Source organism: Triturus cristatus, chromosome 1_1 (genome assembly GCF_964204655.1).
Source record: "Triturus cristatus chromosome 1_1, aTriCri1.1, whole genome shotgun sequence".
NCBI lineage: Eukaryota > Metazoa > Chordata > Amphibia > Caudata > Salamandridae > Triturus > Triturus cristatus.
This window is the reverse complement of record NC_140579.1, coordinates 199,739,956-199,752,429: the sequence shown is the minus strand read 5'-3', so window position 1 is coordinate 199,752,429 and position 12,474 is coordinate 199,739,956. Positions and strand designations below refer to the sequence as shown.

The window sequence follows — 12,474 nt, the reverse complement described above, 5'->3', positions numbered from 1 at the left end:
CATTGTTGAGGGCGTTAAGACTGCAAGTAAGTACTCAGTTTTCAGAACTGCAGTGCTCCTAGTCTTTATCACTGTTACTGGCTCTATGAGCTTTAAAATGCTTAATTATACCAAACATTTCACTACAAATAAGAGCTCTGAGAGGAACCAAATGGTGGTTCAAGAATGTGCAAACCCCGTAAAAGTGGGCAACTTTTTTTGGCAGTGCCCGGGCCAAATTGTGATCCCAATCGGACCCCGATGTTGCTCGTATATGCCCCCTTTTTTAAAGTGGGTTCCATCTCTGAATCAGAACGGGTATGTTTGTTACAGGCTCTTAGTCCCCTACCCAGTACAACTGAAGCAAGCTGAAGAGCTGTATTAGAAAAATACCGTAATGGTTTACCAGTTTAGGTCGGTATTTTCCACTGTTCATCCTCCTGTCAGATCGTTCAGTCCTCAGGATCGGTTTCTTGCTCAAAATGGGCCACCTCTTGATATACCCAAGCCTTAGTAGCCATTATGGCACAGGTCAGTGAGGGAAGGAAAGGAAGGGAACTGCAGGGAGGGAGACCTGAAATGACAACAACAATAATAACTACCTGTTGTTCCTCTACATAGAGAACATACATGAACAATGCTGGATATAAGTGCCCCCTCTATACCTGTAACAAAAAAGGACACCTGTAGCTGAGTCTTTTCTAGATAGAAGGTGACTTCCGTATCAATATTCCTGTATAACTGAAATGAGGGAAAACATGACAGAATCACATAAACAACAACGTGAAAAACACAACCTTTTCCACATACACATTTGCGATGACACTAACAATAACCTACCCTGGTCTAGACTCCATTACACTTCACAGGGATAGAGCATAGTCCCATACCACTCAAGTTACCCCTGTTATATAGAGTCAAGACACAGTAGCAATTAATTCTTGCTCCATAGAAGATCATAGAGAAATCTATTGCCCAGTATCCTTAGGACCAATCTAATTCATTTGGTTACTTCACCAAAGTTATTTAGTATAATGTCACTGTACACAAGCAATATTGAATGAAGGGAGATAGGTAGGGGTCAAAGTGAGCTCCACGAGTCCTACAAAGCGCAGTTCTCTTAACGAGTAATCCCAGGGCAAGCAGAGATAGTCTACAGCAGTAAAGCCATGGCAGAGGAATCCTACCTCGGTTAACACAGCGTCCGTAGGAAGCACCCAAACCCTACTCCGCACGAATGTTATGCTCACCAACGGAGGAGAGGTGAGAGGTGCCCAGCAAACAAGAATAATGGCCGGAGAAAGGAGGAGGAGGATGGTGCAAGAGCACCCTTACCGGTCCACAACTGCAGAAACGGGAGATGACGCTAATCGCAGCAAACAGGAAGAATTTGGATACCTGGGAAAGGTAGTTACATACGAGATCGGCATGGCAACGGGAGTCCGTAAATCTTCTTTCGCGCTATGCTAGCGCGCTCAATAGCCCGGTGCCCGTAACAGTACATCCCCTCCCCAATAAGAGCGAGCTAGGGACCGGGTTTCAGTGGGTGCCTTCTATGGAAAGAGGTCACCAGTCGAGGTGTATGCACTCCCAAAGCTGGTTCCCATGAATTCTCCTCGGGCCGTAACCCTTCCAGGCCACCAGGTACCATAGTTTCCGGCCACGTGTTTTGGAATCTAGTGTACGCCGTACTTCGTATTCAGAATCGGTGCCGACGAACAGAGGAGGCGGCATCTTCCTCACCGGGGTATAGGAGGGCTTCAATAAAGAGACATGAAACAAGGGGTGTATCCGTAAGTGAGAAGATAGGGTCAACTTAATTGCCACAGGACTGATTCATTTAAAGATCATGTAGGGTCCAATATACCAGAGATTGAACACGCTATGTTTCTTGAAGCGTATGTTCCGAGTAGATAGCCATACGTTGCCACCTTTTTTGTACAAGGGCCCACCCTCTGGTGCTTGTCCGCTGCAGCCTTGTACTTGACCTTAGCTGTTTTCAAATGCTCCTGTGTCTTTACCAACGTTTCTCGTATATGGGCCACTCTCTTGGATACTTCTGGTAACTTGGCTTTCTCCGTCGGGTGTATGAAGGGAAGGAAGCTTGGATGGTGACCATAAGTGCAATAAAACGGAGAAGCATGCGTGGAACTGTGTGTGGCGCTTTTATAGGCGATTTCGGCAAGCCAAAGATAGTCCAACCAGTCATCGGTGCTGTCATCTACATAACAACGCAGATACTGTTTGAGCGTCTGGTTGAGTCTCTCTGTTTGACCATTGGTTTGAGGGTAGAAGCTCATAGACAAGGCCGTAGTGATGTGTAGAGAGGTACACCATACTTTCCAGAACTGGGCCGTGAATTGTGAATCTCTGTCAGATACTATGGTAGGTGGTAAACCATGCAAACAAACCACATTCTTCATCAGCATCTTGGCTAATTGGCCTGCTGAAGGCACCTGCGTACAGGCCACAAAGTTCCCATCTTGGTCAAATAGTCAATGACCACCAGAATCACGGTACAACCTTGATCTGAAGGTAAACCCACGATAAAATCCAACGAGATGTTCTCCCATGGAATGCTCGGAGTGGGGAGCGGTGGTAACAAACCCTGGGGGCGCAGGTGATCAGACTTCATCTTAGCACAGGTTTCGCAGGATTTGATCCATTCTTTAATGTCCACCCGAAGGGATGGCCACCAGAATTGTGTATTGATGCGGTCTATGGTTTTTCCCATCCCCTGATGCCCCGCACTCGGTAATTCATGACACCAGTGATATACCTGTTTCCTCAACTTCTGGGTAGGTACTAGGAGGCGGTTGTTATTTATAGGGAAACCATCTTGGACTTGCCATTCAGGATGACTCTGCAGCCAGGTCTTCCATGAAATGGTATTTACTCCCCTTTGAACTTCCTTGAGAAAGACATCAGGCTGTGTTGCACATACTATCAGTTTAGGATCAATGATGGCTCCTGTTCGGTCTCCGTTTCCTGGGTAGTTGACTGGTGAGTAAGCGCATCCGCCTTCTTGTTCTCCACGCCAGGCCATTAGGTAATAACAAAATGATATTCAGAAAAGAACAACATCCACCTAAGTAGGAGAGGGGTAAGGTGTCTGGCGGCTGTCATGAACAGTAGATTTCTGTGGTCGGCATACACGGTTACCACGTGCTTGGTTCCCATTAGTAAAGGTCTCCATTCTGTAAAGGCAATCATGATGGCCAACAGTTCCTTTTCTGCAATGTTGTAATTCTTTTCGGCGTCGATTAGAACATAGTTGTTGGACTTGGCCCTTTTTGCAGGGTCACCCATAAACTTTTTGCCTGTCTCCTAGCCTTTTCTCTGTGTAGTGTTGGTGGTTTTAGGCCTCCAGGCACTTTAGCACTGCTGTCCAGTGTAAAGTGCGAGCGCGCTGTGTTACATTTAGTGAGATTGGCCTGCCCTCCCGTAGGAATGAATGGGGGATTCCCTGATGAATGTGTGTCAGTGGTAATTCCTGTTATGGGAGGAGCAGTGTGGTCAAGTCTGGTATGTATGAAATTGTGAGAATAAATGCTGCACAATGGTGTGCGCGGATTATGGGTATTTTAGAAATGCCAATTTTAGAAGTTGGCATCTCTGTGTGCTATGTGTCTGCCTGCCTGATGTGAATTGCATGTCTGGCTTGTGAGTGACAGGAGCTGGAGGTGTGTCTGGCTCCAGGAGGGGCAGGGTGAGTCAGTGCTAGGTTGAATGGGACACCTGGAGTAAGAGTTGTGGGAGGGGTAATCCCCTGACTCTGAATAGGATGGTGCCGACCCTAGTGAATGCTGGTTCCACCTCCCTGTGGTGTGTCTGAGCACCTAGCCCTCACCTGACAAAGGGTAAGAGGAGCTTGAAAAACAAAGTGCTCCATATCCCCCCTGAACCAGTTGCATCTGGTTCCCCCATGCCCTGTCCTACAGACAAAGAAAAATGTCCTATAAATGTAGGGGCTGTGACCCCATGAGGGTGTGCTTGTGCTGTTCCTGACTTGGGGAGGGGGGCTGCTGCTGCTGGGCTCCAGGAGGAACCACCACAAGGGACTGCCTCCCTGCTGGAGGGCCCTGTGTGCTGGCCTGCCTGAGCCCAGCTTTGCCCCTTCATCCCTGACCTTTGGACTCTAGCGCTTTGCTTGTATTTGGATAAGCGCCTTGCTTATTTGGAAGAGCGCTTTATTTTTATCCTGAGGAGCGCTTCCGTTTCTGGGCCTGCAGCGCTGAGCTGAGATCGATTTTGAGGGAATCCCGACGTAGGGATTCCCCCACATTACTGAGATCTTGCGGGAGCCCACCCCACGTTCTTGCTGCTAATTTATGCTAAAAACCGAGCGGGAGCCCACCACGCATCGGTACCTTCTAGGGGGAGCCCACCCCGCTTTATGCTAATTACCGAGGGTGCCCACCCCGCATTATAGGAAGTTAGACGGGTGCCCGCTTTCTGCATACCTTAAACCGCGGGTGCCCACCCCGCATTTTGCGTGCTCTTACTAGCAGGAGCTCACCCCGCACTGAGGAGCCGCCGAGACCCGAAGAAGAGAAACTGGAAGTCCAGCACCTCCGCCTGACTGTGGGCGGGGCCTAGGAGCCAGCCGGAAGCGAAGGGAGGAAGTCCAGAGCCTCACGGGTCTCACCTCAAGCCCCGGGTCCCAGGAAGGGGCTCGGGTGAAGCGAGGAGAGACGCCGAAGTCCTGAACCAGCCGGTGAGATGCAACGGAGCCTCGCGGGCTCCAGTGGCAGCGTCTTCAACCTTCCCCCACCTGGTAGAGGGGGAGGAAGGCCACAGAGATCGGGGGTAAGCAGGGGTTATCTTTGGCGTGTAACTCCCTTGCCCTGACTAGAGTGGCGGCCTCTGCCTGGCTTTGGCGCAAGCCATAGCCAACCAGAGATCCCATTTCTAACAATAGTGGTCCAAGATCTCACGTAGAACGTCGTTCAAAAAATATTGGAACGCCGCCACGGCGTTACACAGCCCGAAAGGCATTACGGTATATTCGTATAATCGGTACCGTGTCTTGAATGCCGCCTTCCATTCGTTGCCACTCCTCATGTGAACCAGATGATAGGCGCCCTTGAGGTCTAGCTTAGTGTATATCTTCGCCTTTTTTACTTCTTCAAGTAGGACTCGTATCAGGGGCAAAGGATAACATTTCTTCACGGTGATTGTGTTTAGCGCTCTAAAGTCTATACAGGCGCCTTACTCCCCATTGGCCTTCGGTATAAAAAAAAAAAGCGGAGAAGCCGCAGGAGACTTAGAAGGACGGATAAATCCTAGGTCCAGATATTTGTCCAAATAAGCTCTAAGGTGGAGATTCTCTGGCTCTATTAAGGCATATAATAATAATAATAATAATACTGGATTTTATAAAGCGCGAACAGCTACCTCACGAGGAGGTGTCCCGGCGCTAGAGGAACCACAGAAGTCCTGGGGCAGAGATAGAAGACCTAGCGTGGCTGGGAGAAGAGCCAGGTCTTTAGCATCTTCTTAAAGCAGGGTTCAGATGGAGCCTGCTGGATTGCTTGAGGTAGGGAGTTCCACAGAACGGAGACGTTTGCTGAAAAGGTACGACCGCCAAGGCGGGCCTTTTTTGCTCGTGGGACGACCAGTAGGACACGGTCATTTGACCGTAATGCACGGTTTTGGGAATATCTTGGAAGGCGTTTTTTTAGGTAAAGTGGGCAGGAGCCATGCAAAGATCTGAACGCAAGCGTCAGAGCTTTGAATTTTATCCGGTTGACCACAGGGAGCCAGTGCAGGGTTCGAAGATGCGGAGAGACTGACTGCTTGAAAGGAATTCGCAGTAGCAGCCTCGCAGCCGCGTTTTGAACTACCTGCAGTTTATGGGTTAGGAATTTTGGGAGGCCCAGGTATAGACCATTGGCATAGTCAAGCCGTGAGGTGACCGTTGCATGGACTACCATTTTTCTGCAGCTCTCTGGTAGAAGTTTAAGAAATTTTCGGAGGTTTCTTAGTTTACTTAAACAGCAACCAGCCACTTGTTGGATATGGGAAGTGAAAGACATTTTATCATCCCATCTCACTCCAAGGATTTTTGCCGAGTGACTGGGCAAGGGGGGGGGGCCCATCTCCACCGGCCACCATAGCTCTGGGGCGGGGGTGGGACCCTTACCGAAAAAGATAACTTCGGTTTTATTGGCATTTAGTTTTAGTTTGTTAATATTCATCCAGTGAGCAATGTCCTGGAGACAGCCTTTAAAGTTTGCGAAGGATTCCTGTGTCATCTCAGAGTATGGAAATACCAACTGGGTGTCGTCGGCATAAGAAATTGCCTTAACACCCCAGTTGGCAATTAGCGTAAAAAGGGGGGCCAGATAGATATTGAACAAGAGAGGGCTGAGGGCCGAGCCCTGCGGGACTCCACAGTTGAGGGTTTTAGGTGTGGAAGAAATCGTCCCAAGTGCCACCTTCTGCGTTCTCTGAGATAGATAGGAGTTTATCCACCTCAACGCGTTGTCTTGAATGCCTATCTCTGCCAGCCGGCTGAGTAGTCTAGCGTGGTCCACCGTATCGAAGGCGGCCGACAGATCCAGGAGTACCAGCATAGCTGAACTTCCTGCATCCATCGACCACCTCACTGACTCGGCTACCTCTAGGAGCGCTGTTTCTGTGCTGAAACCGGGTCGAAAGCCAGATTGAGTTTCATGGAGAATGTTGTTGGTTTCCACAAATTTACTCAATTGGCGTTGTATCACTTTTTCCAGCATTTTTCCCGGGGCGGCTAGAAGGGATATTGGGCGGAGATTCGTGAGGTCATCTGGGTCCCCGTTTGGTTTTTTCTTTAGGGGAAGGAGAGTGGCATGCTTCCAAACGTCAGGGAAGATTCCTGACGTGATGGAAGAATTCCAGATACTTTGAAGTGTGGGCGCTACAGAGTCCGCTATGGCACTCCATAGTTTAGCAGGACAGGGGTCATCAGGGGAGCCGGATTTACAGCGGCTGAGTTCTTGCCTCACCTCGTTCAGAGGGATATGCGCGAACTGGGTGAGGGTTTCTCCTGTCTCGCCATTGTTCGCTGTGTCCTGTTTCACAGTACTTATTACTGGGCCAAAGGAGTCATATACTTTCTTAATTTTATGATCGAAGTATTCTGAAATTTGCTCGCAAAGTAATGGTGTGGGAACAACCTCTCTTTCAATGCATTGAGGTTTGAGGAAGGACTGTACTACTTTAAAAACTTGTTTGCTGGACTGTTCTGCCTGTATAATCGAGTCCGCGTAGAAGCGCTTTTTATTATTCCTAATGGCTTTTCGGAATTTTTTTGATGCTTCCTTATATCTAGTTTTTTCTTCTAAGCCGTAGTGTTCTCTCCAGAGTCTTTCCAGTTTTTTACAAGCCGCTTTCTCCTCTCTAAGTTCCTGCGTAAACCAGGGAGCTGAGGGGGATTCTCTTTTTGATAAAGCCCGAGAGGCTGGGGCAATAGAAGAAACCATCCCTCCTATCCATTCATTGAGTAGTAAAGCATCCATATTGGGATTATTTGTCAAGGGGGGGGTGGTTTGCGCCAGAACCGGGAACATAGACTCAGGGGTCAGTTTTTTCCATTGTCTTTTCATAAAGAAGCATTTACTTGGCGCCTTGGTATCACTTCGAATGTTCAGAGTGAATGGGACAAGTGAATGATCTGACCATATCAAAGGGAGAGGTTTTTCAGGCCGCACATCCTTGATATTAGCAAAGATGAGATCAATAGTATGGCCCCCAGTGTGTGTGGGGCCTTCATTGATCAGTCTGAGGCCGGCAGCGTCTAACGTTGTTCGGAGCATCTCTGCCATGGCGCAGTCTGCTTTATCCATGTGGATATTAAAATCACCTACCACTAAAAAAAGGGGGTGGAGGAGCAAGCTCTGCACTATCGTGTCTAATAGGGTAGTTAGAATGGGGTCCGCGCTGGCCGGGGGACGATATATCACTAGTCCTGCTAGTGAGAGCTGAGGGCTCACTTGGAAGCAGAAGTGAAGACCTTCAATTCCTTGGATAGCCGTGGCAGCCGAGGATGTCAGTACTAGATGCTCTTTGAAAATAATAGCTACGCCACCGCCTCTTTTTGTCCCAGGCCGGTTGGCGAGGCATATTTTAAATCCCGGAGGGATAGCAAGAGCGATAGAGGTCAAGTTGTCCTCTTTGATCCATGTTTCAGTTAGGAACAGGCTATCCCAATCCTTCTCTTGTAGTAGGAGCCAGACCTCATCTGTGTGTTTGACGAGGGATCTACAGTTTAGTAGGCCCGCCCTGAGGTTAGTTGGAGGAGAGGATTTAGGGTTGGGGGGTATTGCGGGGGCAGCGCTGTCAAACGTTATCCCGCAATTGCTACAAGTTTGGGCGGGGTCAAAGGTTGCTGGGTCTACAGAGTGAGAGCAGCAATTGGATGGTGGGTTGAATGACTTTAGGTCCTCACCTGACCAAGATATCTGTCCACCATATGTTCCGATTTCGGCAGCATGTCTGGCCCCGGCCGCAGTCTGGTCGCGGACGGGCGCAGACGGGCTTGCCTTAGGCGCGCCTTCGGCGCGCGAACGGCGCTCCCGCTGCGCTCGTCCGCTGCGCTTCCTGTGCATGCACATTTGTAGGCGGGAGGGGGGGCGTGGCCTCCAGTGGGCGTGTCCGTCGAGCGCGCCTGCTCTAATGGCGGCCGCTATGTCGACAGGGAAAGCACAACAGCGTCTGCACCGCTGTGTGCAACAAGAGGTCGTTGGCAAAGATTTAAAAGCAGTTTTCACAGCAGGTAAATAAGTGACACCACACAATGTTTTTTTTAAAAAAATGGTTTTGCCAATGCTAGGTGAGAGTACCTCCAGCTCCCGGCTTCCGCCTCAGGACTGGGTCAGTGGTCTAATCGTTGCGCTGAAGATCAGCGTTTAAGTAGGGAATGAGAAAGGGGCGTGGCCTCCAGTGGGCGTGTCCGTCGAGCGCGCCTGCTCTAATGGCGGCCGCTATGTCAACAGGGAAAGCACAACAGCGTCTGCACCGCTGTGTGCAACAAGAGGTCGTTGGCAAAGATTTAAAAGCAGTTTTCACTGCAGGTAAATAAGTGACACCACACAATGTTTTTTTAAAAAAAATGGTTTTGCCAATGCTAGGTGAGAGTACCTCCAGCTCCCGGCTTCCGCCTCAGAACTGGGTCAGTGGTCTAATCGTTGCGCTGAAGATCAGCGTTTAAGTAGGGAATGAGAAAGGGGCGTGGCCTCCAGTGGGCGTGTCCGTCGAGCGCGCCTGCTCTAATGGCGGCCGCTATGTCAACAGGGAAAGCACAACAGCGTCTGCACCGCTGTGTGCAACAAGAGGTCGTTGGCAAAGATTTAAAAGCAGTTTTCACAGCAGGTAAATAAGTGACACCACACAATGTTTTTTTAAAAAAAATGGTTTTGCCAATGCTAGGTGAGAGTACCTCCAGCTCCCGGCTTCCGCCTCAGGACTGGGTCAGTGGTCCCACTCCTTCCACTCGGTCCTGTCGCCCCCGGAACAAGGTCGGATATTCTGTCGGATCGTTCAGTCCTCAGGATCGGTTTGTTGCTCAAAATGGTCCACCTCTTGATATACCCAAGCATTAGTAGCTGTTATGGCACAGGACAGTAGGAGGATCAAGTGAGGAAAGGAAGGGAACTACAGGGAGGGTGACCTGAAATGACAACAACAATCACAACTACCTGTTGTTCCTCGACGTAGAGAACATACATGAACAATACTGAGTGCCTCCACTAAACCTGTAACAAAAAAGAGGGACACCTGTAGCTGAGTCTGTTCTAGATAGAAGGTGACTTCAGTATCAATATTCCTGTATAACTGAAATGAGGGAAAACATGAAAGAATCACATAAACAACAACGCGAAAAACACAACCTTTTGCATATACACATTTGCGATGACACTGCCAATAACCTAGCCTGGTCTAGACTCCATTACACTTCACAGGGATAGAGCGTAGTCTCATACCACTCAAGTTACCCCTGTTAAATAAAGTCAAAACACAGTAGCAATTATTTCTTGCCCCATAGAAGATCATAGAGAAATCTATTGCACAGTATCCTTAGGACCAATCCAATTCATTTGGTTACATCACCAAAGTTATTTTAGTATAATGTCACTGTACACAAACAATATTGAAGGAAGGGAGATAGGTAGGGGTGAAAGTGCCCTCCAGGAGTCCAACAAAGCGCAGTTCCCTTAACGAGTAATCCCAGGGCAAGCGGAGAAAGTCTACAGCAGTAAAGCCATGGCAGAGGAATCCTACCTTGACCACACAGTGACCGTAGAAAGCACCCAAACCACCCTCCGCACGAGCGTTATGCTCACCAACGGAGGAGAGGTGAGAGGCGCTCAGCAACCCAGCGAACAAGAATAATGGCCGGAGAAAGGGGGAGGATGGTGCAAGAGCACCCTTACCGTCCCACTGCAGAAACGGGAGACGCCGCTAATCGCGGCAAACAGGAAGAATTTCCGACGCCGTTGTGAGCCCCGCCGTGTCCTTTATGGGCGGTTCTTCGCGGCATCACGCGTCGCATGGATACCTGGGAAAGGGAGTTCCATGCGAGATCGGCATGGCAACGGGAGTTCGGAAATCTTCTATCGCGCTATGCTAGCGCGCTCGATAGCCCGGTGCCCGTACCACCTCCAGCTCAGAGAATTAATGCAGGATGAGGGCTCAAAGGTAACATTGAAATCTCCTGTAATAAAAACATTAGCGTGATTCTGAATGGATTCAGTGACACCATCTAAGAGCTCTAAAACTGGGGAATCGTTATTGGCAAGCCCCGATCTTATGTAAACATAAAATATTTCCACATTCAACCCTGAGAAAAACTTAAGGCTAATCCACATTAGGTCAGGTGAGTTAACATTTAACAGCGAACGAGTACACAGGCAGCATTCTTTACCAATATCAGTAACCTCCCAGAGGCACACAAATATTCCGGGGTAGTATAGCATCTACATTATATGATGTGAAACCATTGAAATGCATTTTATCCACAGTCCATGTTTCTTGGACTGCACATAAATCAAATTCACGTAAATAGGTGTGATCCAGCGCAAGACTGGGAAACGGGGAATAACCTTTACCGATACCCTCCCTGCATCGCAGACCTGACGTCACACTAGCTCATTCACACACGCATTCGTTGGTGGGGCCCATAACACCAACACTCACACGTCTCTCCCACTGAGTCTTCACACACAGGAGGGATGAGTAATTCAAGTACTGGACATGTGGGGAAATACCTTATAACCTATAGGGAAGGAAAAGTCATTTACAAATATACATTAACGTCCTTTCGCCTACAGATCCTCAATCCCAAACATCAAGGCACTCCTCCCACTTCAGTCAATGGACCAAATTAGTTGGATTGGTTGATGGTGATTTAGAAACAGCTAAATCACATTTTAAGATTCAGAATCCTCTCCTCCTTAGCTGAAAAACCACAAACTCATTGTTTCTTGTTAATCAATAATAATTAATCTAAATTTCATAAAGCTTTAGTATGCATGTATTTCGCAAAGTTTATATCAAATTTTCAGAAAATCACAGAACTTTATATTTACCTAATCTTTACTACTCTGGGGTCTTCTAATTCTTTGGCTCTGTATAGATCATCCGTAATAAACCAAAGCTCAGAGTTCTCTGCCTAGCACATTACAATCCCAAAGATCGGCAAAGGACCAAAGACGTGCAAGCGTCAGTCAAAAGTTCGCAGTCGTCAAAGAGTCGGACAGCATCCAGGTCATCAAAGTAAGGGTAGGAGGCGACAAATGACAAGCGTCAAGTCAAAAAGGAAGGTTGTGACAAGTCCCTATTCTGCTAAGCTTTTATAAAGAACTTGAACATAGAAGTTACAAATTTAAAGTTTAGAGTGGTCATGATTGGTTGCTTAGGATCGTCCGATGTGTTCCCAGGATTTCAGTACAGTTCAAGGGGTGAGGTCACCGGTAAAAATTGTATCAAGTCGTTCCGGTTCTCTGTAAAAGTTATTGTTCCTCTTTCTTGGAAGACGTCCAATGTGTCATCCTTGTTGGGGTACTGTGTTCAGAGGTCACTGTGAGGATCATGGAGGCTCTCACGCAGGCGCTGTTTACCTTCAAGAAACAAGCACAGGAACTGACTGTGAAGTTGAGAGACCGTGGCTATCCAGAGAAAATCCTTAAGAAGAGTAACAAAAGAGCCCGCAACCAAAATAGGGATGCCCTACTGGAAGACAATGTGAGAGATGACAAGGACACTATTCCTCTCACTTGTGTGACCACCTACAACGCAGCTTCCAATGCAGTGAGTAAATCCATCAGAAGACATTGGAATATTCTGAAGAGTAATAACCACGATTGGGAAAAACCCTTGTTCTCATACAAAAGAGCGAGAAGCATCAAGGACACTCTTGTACACACAAGTCCGAGAACACAGAACAAAAGTTTGGACCAGTCAGTTCTCAGTACATGGGGGCTTCCCCCAGTGGTTGGCCACTACCCTTGTGGG

At 48.3% G+C, this 12,474-nt stretch overlaps 1 long non-coding RNA gene across 1 annotated transcript in view; it reads right to left on the bottom strand.

Moving 5' to 3' along the window:
• The window catches only part of LOC146869972 (uncharacterized), a 386,278-nt gene extending 375,806 nt beyond the window's left edge, over positions 1-10,472 (bottom strand). Inside the window, exons 1-3 of the long non-coding RNA XR_014981649.1 lie at positions 10,395-10,472; positions 645-720; positions 386-553 (exon numbers count right to left, since the gene is read on the bottom strand). This is a non-coding gene — a long non-coding RNA (uncharacterized LOC146869972). The remainder of the gene's footprint in view (positions 1-385; positions 554-644; positions 721-10,394) is intronic.
• Positions 10,473-12,474: the final 2,002 nt, after the last annotated feature.